Source organism: Apium graveolens, chromosome 9 (assembly GCF_009905375.1).
Source record: "Apium graveolens cultivar Ventura chromosome 9, ASM990537v1, whole genome shotgun sequence".
In the NCBI taxonomy this organism is placed as follows: Eukaryota; Viridiplantae; Streptophyta; class Magnoliopsida; order Apiales; family Apiaceae; genus Apium; species Apium graveolens.
In genome coordinates this window covers 172091898-172102097 of record NC_133655.1, presented here as the reverse complement: position 1 = coordinate 172102097, position 10200 = coordinate 172091898, and the positions used below count along the sequence as shown (strand labels likewise).

Below are 10200 nucleotides of genomic sequence, written 5' to 3'. Positions count from 1 at the left end.
GTTGCAACCCCATGATCACGATTAGCCCATAATAGAACTTATCGCCATCATGGGTTCATATGAAATCATGATAAACAAACACAAGAAAATAATAACTAAACTAATTATATTAAAACAGAGTACGTCACAAGAGTAAATAAGTCAAAGCAAGAAAACTAGCATCCAACATTACAACGAAACAAGAATCACAAGAATATATGCTCCCTCTTCGTTGCGGTGTGCTAAATCGGTCTCCTTCCTTATCTCCTTCGCTTCTTACGTAAAACACAATCTAAAACATAATCCCCTTAATACTCTCTGTGAAAACGTCTCAAATCTACCTATATAATAGTCCCATAAAACTCAGATTACATAGAAGTTGGAAGCCAAACAGAAGTAGAAGTCTAAAATAATTTATCTTTTTCCCCGACCCTGCGCGGCCGCTCAGCATTGCTGCGCGGGCGCGCAGGCCTCTACCGGAAAAAATCCAGGTTTGCTCCGTTTCTTCGCCGTAATCTGCCCATTCCTTTCCTCTCGCAATGGTGAACACATGCCAAGGCTTATTCTTGATGATTCCTCCCCCGAAATGCAACTAATACCCTGAAATGCATAAACACTAGAAAAACGCATCAAATACATAAAATACTTGATTTCAAGACACCAATTTAAGCCATTTTAAGACGTTCTAAGTGGTATAAAATGCCACTTATCACACCCCCAAACTTAAATCGATGCTTGTCCTCAAGCGTCACAGACTCAAAAACAAATAAAAATATGCATGAATGCAATCTATATGAAAATGCAACGATCCCCCTTACTACAATTAATCAACCAAATTGCCACATCTCAATGAATGCAGTTAGACAACTAAAGATCAATAAACTCATGCAAACGGACATACAGCCAGAAACGTGGTGTGTGCAAATGCTTAACAGACATGCTTCAGAACTAGACCAATTACTATGACTAGACTATCCTCAAGGCAATCCTATGATTATACAAAGAATAAAAATTCCAGGCACAAAGTGATATACAACACTACAAGAACTCTGGAGCTTACTACGGAATCGTGCTTTTTATTTACAACTCAAATGCTTATTTGACCGTGCAATGAGTGAGGTCCACAAAAGACTTATACAATGATATCCATGTAACGAGCGTTAGGTTAGCGGATCCCAGACTCTAAAAGCCTTAGGTCACTAGGCACAAAGTCCCCTAAGAACTTAATAACTCGAATACCAAAGAGCCCACTCTTGATCAATTATGCCAAATTTTTTTTTCTTTTTTTTTTAATAACTTCTGAGCAAGTGCGTTTCGCTCCATCTTGCTCAACCCTAGACTACTCGCAACATATGCGAGCCGGCTACTAGCCATTTGACGCCTAGCCACAACTAGCAACAACTTCCATATTTTTTTCTCCAAATTTTTTTTCTTTTTTCATGTCTTTATCACTAAGAACCTATAATCGAATTCTAAGCATAATAAGTAGATTGACCTTGAAAATAACCAAATCATAACAACAATCTAGCCCTTACGCATTCTTTAAGACTTAGTGGACTTACAATTGTTTCTAGCATGCATATCAACCTACACAACTTAATATCACTTTAATGCTATCACTACACTCACATCAATATCACAATTCAGTCGATAAATCATTGTAAAAGGGATCATGGTAAATGCATGAGCTACATGACATTCATAAAAAAAAAACTAAATGGCATAAATTATGCAACTATATGAACTAAACTATAATGAATATGCAACTAAATGACACACACACAATATTCCTTAACTACCACCCCCAAACTAAAAATCTTCACTGTCCTCAGTGAAAGTAGTAGAAAGGAACACAGGGTATACCTACTCGGAGTCATCATCATCATCACCCTCAGTGGGTGGAGTATTAGGCGGTGGGTATGCAGAGTCCTCACCAAAAACTGGCCACTGGATATCAGCTCCAAGGCCTCGAAAAGCAGTCCCTAACGCAAGGGTGAGCTCCTGAGCAAACCTGCTCTGCGTCTCATACATGGCATCCATCTGCCGTGAAAGCCTCCTATACTGGGCATCACCCATCCCAGCACCCTCCTGAGCTCTCGAAGAACCAGCCTCACCACGCCCTGGCCTAGCCATAGTAGCACCTCGTGCTGGACGCCCTCCTGGAAGACGATAACCCAGCCCATGCTCCTCAGGCTCACCACCGGTCCACTCCTGCATCCCATTCAGAGTGCCAGAATCAATCGGAGCGGCTGGCAACTGCAATTGCTCATGAGCCGGCCAGTTCACTCCCACTGCTCGGCATAGCTTCGTAACCGTGGATGCATAAGGGATGTTCATATGCTTTGCTCCCCTCAAAAACTTCAGAATTCCTTGGTAGATAAACTCACCAAGGTCCACATAGTACTCATCATACAGAATTCCCCACAACAACTGTGCTCTCTCAACTGTGACCTCGTATGCATGTGAAGAAGGCAAAATATTAGCACATATAAATGCATTCCTTGCACGGGCATACCTGTTCATGGCGATCGCCGGAAAGTGACGATACTCATTATTGCCTGGACTGCGGGTCCAAACTGTGCCCGGTCGACAAAGAGTCGCACAAATCAAATCCAAGTCAAAATCCTCAACAGTCTTTTCATTCCAGTTCTCCTCCTCGGGCTTCCTCTCTCGCTGTCCAATCACACGGCGAATCGCCGCAGGATGATAATCAACCGTCAGCCCACGGACTACAGAAAACCCATTCTTTTCAGCCTTCGCGTTCGCGTAGAACTCGCGAACAACGATCATCGGTACTGCTTCGGGTGACTCACAAAAAGCTATCCACCCCTTCTCTGCAATCATGGGCAACAACTCACCATCCCTCCCTGATGGTAAAAAAACCCCTCTCCTTCAGAATCGGCTTCCCCAACAGCCTAGTGTACTCCTCCTCCGCAGCTCTGTCAGTTAACCGAGGCCTTGCAGCAGTACCCCTCGATGAATCAGCAGTAGGAACTGTGCTGCTGCTGTCAATAGTGCGTGCTCTCTTGGGTGCCATTGATTCGTGAATAAAAGTGTGTAAGAACTGATTTTTGATGTTTGTGAGAGGGTTTAAGTGTAGGAAGTTTTGTGGGAGATATGTAGGATAGGTGTATGTATATATAGGGTGTGGATTAGATTAGGGTTTGGGAATTAAGGGATAAAATGATGGGGTAGTGGGAACAATTCGTGGGTTTATGGGCTAAAACTGTTTTTGTGTTTTTGTTTGTTTTTTTTTTCTGAACTGTAAAAAATTTTCTGGAACTCGACCCCTGCGCGGCCGCTCAGCATAGCTGCGCGGGCGCGCAGAGGGTCTCTGGATTTTTTTTTTCAGCCCCTGTTTTCTGATTTTTTTGTGTTTTTGGATAGGTTATTAACTTCTAAGGGTTCCTGTAACAACAATTCATGGGTTGCCTCCCACGCAACGCTTCTTTTTCGTCATTAGCTTGACGTTCCGTACCTTTCTCAAGTAGTCAACAAAATGGCACTAACCACCTCTCGGTTTGCCATGTCCCCATAGTAGTGCTTCAACTGCTGACCGTTAACCTTGAATGCTTGGTCCGAATCATTCTCAAAAATTTCCACCGCTCCATGTGGAAACACAGTTTTGACAATAAAAGGTCCAGACCACCTTGATTTCAACTTCCCAGGAAAAAGTCGGAGCCGAGAGTTGAATAAAAGAACTTGTTGCCCTGGCACAAATAACTTAGGATGTAGCTTCCTATCGTGCCACCTCTTCACCTTTTCCTTATACATTTTGTTATTCTCGTACGCTTGAAGTCAAAATTCATCAAGTTCATTAAGCTGAAGCATTCTTTTCTTACCAGCTGCATCTAAATCCAGGTTTAATTTCTTCAATGCCCAGTAGGCCTTATGCTCAAGCTCCGCCGGTAGATGACATCCCTTACCGTACACCAACTGAAACGGTGACATCCCAAGTGGAGTTTTATATGCTGTTCTGTAAGCCCAAACAGCTTCATCGAGCTTTAAAGACCAATCCTTCCTTGACGGACAAACAACCTTCTCTAAAATGCGCTTTATCTCTCTGTTAGACACTTCCGCTTGACCATTTGTTTGTGGATGATAGGCAGTAGCTACTCGATGATTCACATTATAACGCTGCATCATAGAAGTGAACTTACGGTTGCAAAAATGCGATCCTTCATCACTTATGATTACCCGAGGTGTTCCAAACCTTGTGAAAATTTGCTTATGAAGAAAATTTAGCACTGCCTTTGCATCATTTGTCGGTAAAGCTTTAACTTCGACCCATTTTGAGACATAATCGACTGCCAGCAAGATGTACTGATTATTGCAAGACGAGATAAAAGGCCCCATGAAATCGATTCCCCACACATCAAAGACCTCGACTTCAAGCATCACATTTAATGGCATTTCATCCTTCCTTGACAAATTTCCCACTCTTTGGCAACGATCACACCTTAAAACAAACTGATGAGCATCCTTGAACAAAGTAGGCCAGAAAAAACCTGCTTGCAGAATACGAGCTGCCGTCTTCTCACCTCCATAGTGTCCACCATAAACCGTGGAATGGCAGTCTCGTAATATCCCCTCCGTCTCACAGAACGGGATACATCTCCTGATGATCTGGTCAGCTCCCTGTCTAAACAAATATGGTTCATCCCACATATACCACTTCACCTCATGTAGAAACTTCTTCTTTTGAGCGGATGTCAAATTAAGAGGCATTATATTGCTGATGAGATAGTTTACAATATCTGCAAACCATGGTTCTTCCTCCTGAATTGCAAACAACTGCTCATCCGGAAAAGATTCATTGATTAACGTCCTATCTTGTGAAGTAGAATCGGGATTCTCCAACCTAGAGAGATGGTCAGCTACTTGATTCTCAGTAGCTTTTCTATCTTTGATCTCTAACTCAAATTCCTGAAGTAAAAGCACCCAACGAATGAGTCTCGGCTTCGAATCCTTCTTAGAAACCAGATAGCGAATAGCTGCATGATCAGTGAATACTGTTACTTTCGTACCAAGCAGATAAGATCGAAATTTCTCAAAGCCAAAGACTATAGCCAAAAGCTCCTTCTCAGTAGTGGTGTAGTTCAATTGGGCACCATTTAAAGTCTTACTCGCATAGTAGACCACATGGAAGAGATTTTTCTTGCGCTGTCCCAGAACTGCACCTACCGCATAATCACTCGCATCACACATCATCTCAAATGGTTCTGTCCAATCTGGTGCTGTAATGACTGGTGCCGTGATCAAACCCTCCTTGAGAGTCTCGAATGCTGCCAAACATTCATCATCAAATTTGAAAGGCACATCTTTCTCAAGCAAATTGCACAACGACTTAGATATCTTTGAAAAGTCCTTGATGAATCGCCGATAAAAACCCGCATGACCAAAAAAATTACGGATTCCTTTCACAGAATTAGTTGGGGGAAGATTTTCAATGACTCCCACCTTGGCCTTGTCCACCTCCAGACCCTTGCTAGAGACCTTATGCCCAAGGATAATGCCTTCACGCACCATAAAATGACATTTCTCCCAATTAAGCACCAAATTAGTTTCCACGCATCTTTTGAGTATGGCGCGCAGATTATTCAAACATTCATCATATGAGTGTCCAAAGACGGAGAAGTCATCCATGAACACTTCGACGTTATTTCCAATCATGTCAGAGAATATAGCCATCATACATCTCTGAAAAGTGGCCGGGGCGCCACATAACCCAAACGAAACTCTACGAAAAGCAAATGTGCCAAATGGACAAGTAAAGGTAGTCTTTTCCTGATCCTCTGGTGCAATACAAATCTGATTATACCCGGAATAACCATCCAGAAGACAAAAATACTCATGACCCGCCAATCTGTCAAGCATCTGATCAATAAATGGAAGGGGGAAGTGATCCTTCCTTGTGGCTTTGTTCAATTTTCTATAATCCATGCATACTCTCCATCCTGTAACTGTTCGAGTAGGGATGAGCTCATTCTTTTCATTTGCGACCACAGTGATACCTCCCTTCTTAGGTACACATTGTACGGGGCTCACCCACGAGCTGTCAGAAATAGGATAAATGATGCCTGCATCTAGCCATTTCAGAATTTCTTTCTTCACCACCTCCTTCATGATGGGATTCAGTCTTCGCTGCTGTTCCACAGTTGGCTTACTACCTTCCTCTAGCAGAATTTTATGCATACAATATGAAGGACTTATCCCCTTGATGTTTGCTATGGTCCATCCAATAGCCGATTTAAATTCTCTCAAAATCCTTAAGAGCTTGTCTTCCTCACTACCTGAAAGGTCAGATGAAATAATAACAGGTAACGTAGATGAATCACCTAAAAAAGCATACCTCAAGTGTTCAGGTAATGGATTGAGCTCCAAGGTAGGTGCTTCCTCTATTGATGGTTTGAGCTTCCCTTCAGCGTTCTTGAGGTCAGAAGTACCAAGAGATTCAAATGGTATGTCCAGCTTTCGCTTCCAGGGAGAAGCGTTCAGATATTGTAATTGCTCGTTGCTATCTTCATCATCGCTGTCAAAATCCCCCACTAAGGCCTTTTCCAATGCATCAGACATTAGCATGTGATCGAGTTCCGAAGTAACCGCAGTATCAATCACATCCACTTTTAAGCACTCCTCATCTTCTGTAGGGAATTTCATTGCCTTGAATACATTGAAGGTCATATCCTGATCTTGGACCCGCATAGTAAGTTCCTCTTTTTGCACATCTATCAAGGTACGACCAGTAGCCAAGAAAGGCCTCCCCAAGATTATGGGAATTTTCTTATCTTCCTCAAAATCCAGAATAACAAAATCTGCTGGAAAGAAGAGCTTATCCACCTTGACGAGCACATCCTCAACTATGCCCCTTGGGTAAGTAATGGAACAGTCAGCCAATTGTAGCAACATGTATGTGGGTTTTGGATCAGGCAGATCCAGCTTTTTAAAGATCGACAACGGCATCAGATTAATGCTTGCTCCCAAATCACAAAGGCACTTGTCAAAAGTTAGATTGCCAATGGTGCAAGGAATGGTGAAGCTTCCTGGATCTTTCAGTTTTGGTGGTAACTTTTGCTGCAGAACAACGCTGCATTCTTCCGTGAGAGCAACGGTTTCAAGGTCATCCAATTTCACCTTCCTTGAAAGAATAGTCTTCATAAACTTCGCATAACTAGGCATTTGTTCAAGAGCTTCAGCGAAAGGTATATTGATGTGAAGTTTCTTGAACACCTCCAGAAACTTCCCGAACTGTCTATCCAGCTTTTGTTGCTGCAATCTCTTAGGAAAAGGTGGTGGAGGATAGAGCTGTTTCTCCCCTGTATTAGCCTCAGGCAGAGTGTGTTCAACAGTAGTCTTCCTTGGTTCCGCCGCTTTCTCCTTTTGCTTAGATTCTTCACCTCTAATTTCAGCTTCTACTTCTTTTGCCTTTTCAGCTTCAGCTACTTTTCCAAACCTTAAGGTAATAGCCTTGACTTGCTCTTTAGCTTCCTTCCTGCCTGGTACTTCCGTGTCACTAGGAAGAGTGCCAGGTTGACGATTGAGCACTGCATTGGCTAATTGACTGATTTGATTTTCCAAGGTCTTGATAGAAACCGCCTGACTCTTGCACAACAACTTAAGTTCCTCAAAATTTCCCTGTTGAGGATATTGCCTTGTAGCATACTGCTGTGGTTGCTGGAATCCAGGTGGGTTAAACTGTTTACTCACTCCTTGCTGATATGGTGGCTGAATAGCATTCTGATTATTCCCCCAACTGAAATTTGGATGATTTCTGTTATTAGGATGATAGGTCGCTGGCACAGGCTGCTGTTGTCGCTGATAATTATTCACATACTGAACAGATTCATTGACAAGAGAACACTGATCCGTAGCATGAGAACCTGCACAAAGCTCACAAACCATAGCTATTTGATTAACTCCATACGTAGCCAGAGAATCAACCTTCATTGATAGCGCTTGGAGCTGGGCTGCAATAGCGGTGGCTGCATCAACTTCCAGAATACCTGCTACCTTGCCTGACGTCATCCTCTGAGTTGGGTTTTGATGCTCATTTACAGCCATCGTCTCGATAAGATTATACGCCTCAGTATAGCTTTTAGCCCATAAGGCTACTCCAGTTGCTGCATCGAGCATGGGCCGAGATTGGGCCCCCAAACCATTATAGAAACCAGTGATCACCATCCAATCCGGCATTCCATGATGTGGACATTTTCTCAACATTTCCTTGTAGCGTTCCCAAGCCTCGCACATAGATTCTGTAGGTTGCTGCGCAAACTGAGTAAGAGCACTCCTCATAGCAGCAGTCTTTGCCATTGGATAAAACTTCACCAGAAACTTTTGCGCAAGATCTTGCCACGTAGTGATGGACCCAGCTGGTTCAGAATGTAACCAGTCTTTAGCCTTGTCCCTTAGTGAGAATGGGAAAAGCCTCAACTTGATAGCCTCATCAGTCACGCCATTATACTTAAAAGTGCTGCAGATCTCGACAAAATTCCTTATGTGCATGTTGGGGTCTTCAGTTGCCGCTCCTCCAAAAGAAACAGAATTCTGCACCATCTGAATAGTGCCCGGCTTGATTTCAAAGGTGTTAGCTTGAATAGCCGGATGAAGGATGCTTGACTGAATGCCATCAATTTTAGGCCGAGAAAAATCCATAAGAGCTGGATCAGCTTGAACAATACGATCTCCCATATTTACTGGTTCTTTATGCTCAGTTCCTGAATCCGAATCCTCAAAATCTAACTTCTCCGGAATATCAAGAACTTCGTCTGTCTCCTCAGCTGTATCTAAAGTCCTCTTGCGAGCACGAGAACGAGTTTGCATAAACGCTTGCTAAAGTACCTGAAACACAACCGAAAAGAGTAAGTAACTACTACGTCCTAATCACTGAGTCCTAATGACCAATGATGGTAAGTACATAAACTAAACAAATACGCCGAGTCCCCGGCAGCGGCGCCAAAAACTTGTTAGGGCGAAAACACGCGCTAATATTCACGCAAGTATACGCGTTCGCAAGTAATATAGAATACTTTCTAGTTCGTTCCCTCAGAGACTCAGACTAAATTATTGTCTAATTAAACTCACTCACCAATGTATGATTACTTCTCAATGTTAAGATAATAACACTTAAAATTGTTGATTAAATATTAACTATAATTAATTACTTAATTAACCACTTAACTAACACTTCAATTTATCAATAATAAAACACTCATGAGATCACAACTTCATTATTACTTCCTTCTATAGCCATTGTTATTACCTTTAGCATGTGACAGTGATGATATTAATCGAATAACACGAAACTGATAAAAGCCAACTTTCATTGTACTAATACCATTCTACCAAGCATCCACAATTAAGATAGAAGTTGAATAGTCATCAATTATATTGAGTTCCTATATGTCTACAGAAATTGACAACACAACGATTTAAGCACAAGTTATTCTTTTTTGATTACATAAGGCAAATAAAACTGTTAGAGTTACCCACTAATCATGCTCAACGTACATGAACCTATGCTAGCATGGCAAGTTCTAAATCTCAAGATCCACCGTCGCTTCACAAGAGATTAACACCCTATCTTATATGTTCGCGACGCACATAAGACGAATACGCACAACCAATACTAGATATCATGCAATCATCACACACTAAAGTATTAAACAATTAACTAAAGAATTCCATAATAAATCCGTTGCAACCCCATGATCACGATTAGCCCATAATAGAACTTATCGCCATCATGGGTTCATATGAAATCATGATAAATAAACACAAGAAAATAATAACTAAACTAATTATATTAAAACAGAGTACGTCACAAGAGTAAATAAGTCAAAGCAAGAAAACTAGCATCCAACGTTACAACGAAACAAGAATCACAAGAATATATGCTCCCTCTTCGTTGCGGTGTGCTAAATCGGTCTTCTTCCTTATCTCCTTCGCTTCTTGCGTAAAACACAATCTAAAACATAATCCCCTTAATACTCTCTGTGAAAATGTCTCAAATCTACCTATATAATAGTCCCATAAAACTCAGATTACATAGAAGTTGGAAGCCAAACAGAAGTAGAAGTCTAAAATAATTTATCTTTTTCCCCGACCCTGCGCGGCCGCTCAGCATTGCTGCGCGGGCGCGCAGGCCTCTACCGTAAAAAATCCAGGTTTGCTCCGTTTCTTCGCCGTAATCTGCCCATTCCTTTCCTCTCGCAATGGTGA

General features: G+C 42.0%; 1 non-coding gene across 1 annotated transcript; it reads left to right on the top strand.

The window, feature by feature from the left end:
* Positions 1-8170: 8170 nt before the first annotated feature.
* Positions 8171-8277, top strand: LOC141687861 (small nucleolar RNA R71). Its single transcript, XR_012561340.1, has one exon. It is a non-coding gene; the product is annotated as a small nucleolar RNA R71 (small nucleolar RNA).
* The last annotated feature ends 1923 nt before the right edge of the window (positions 8278-10200 follow it).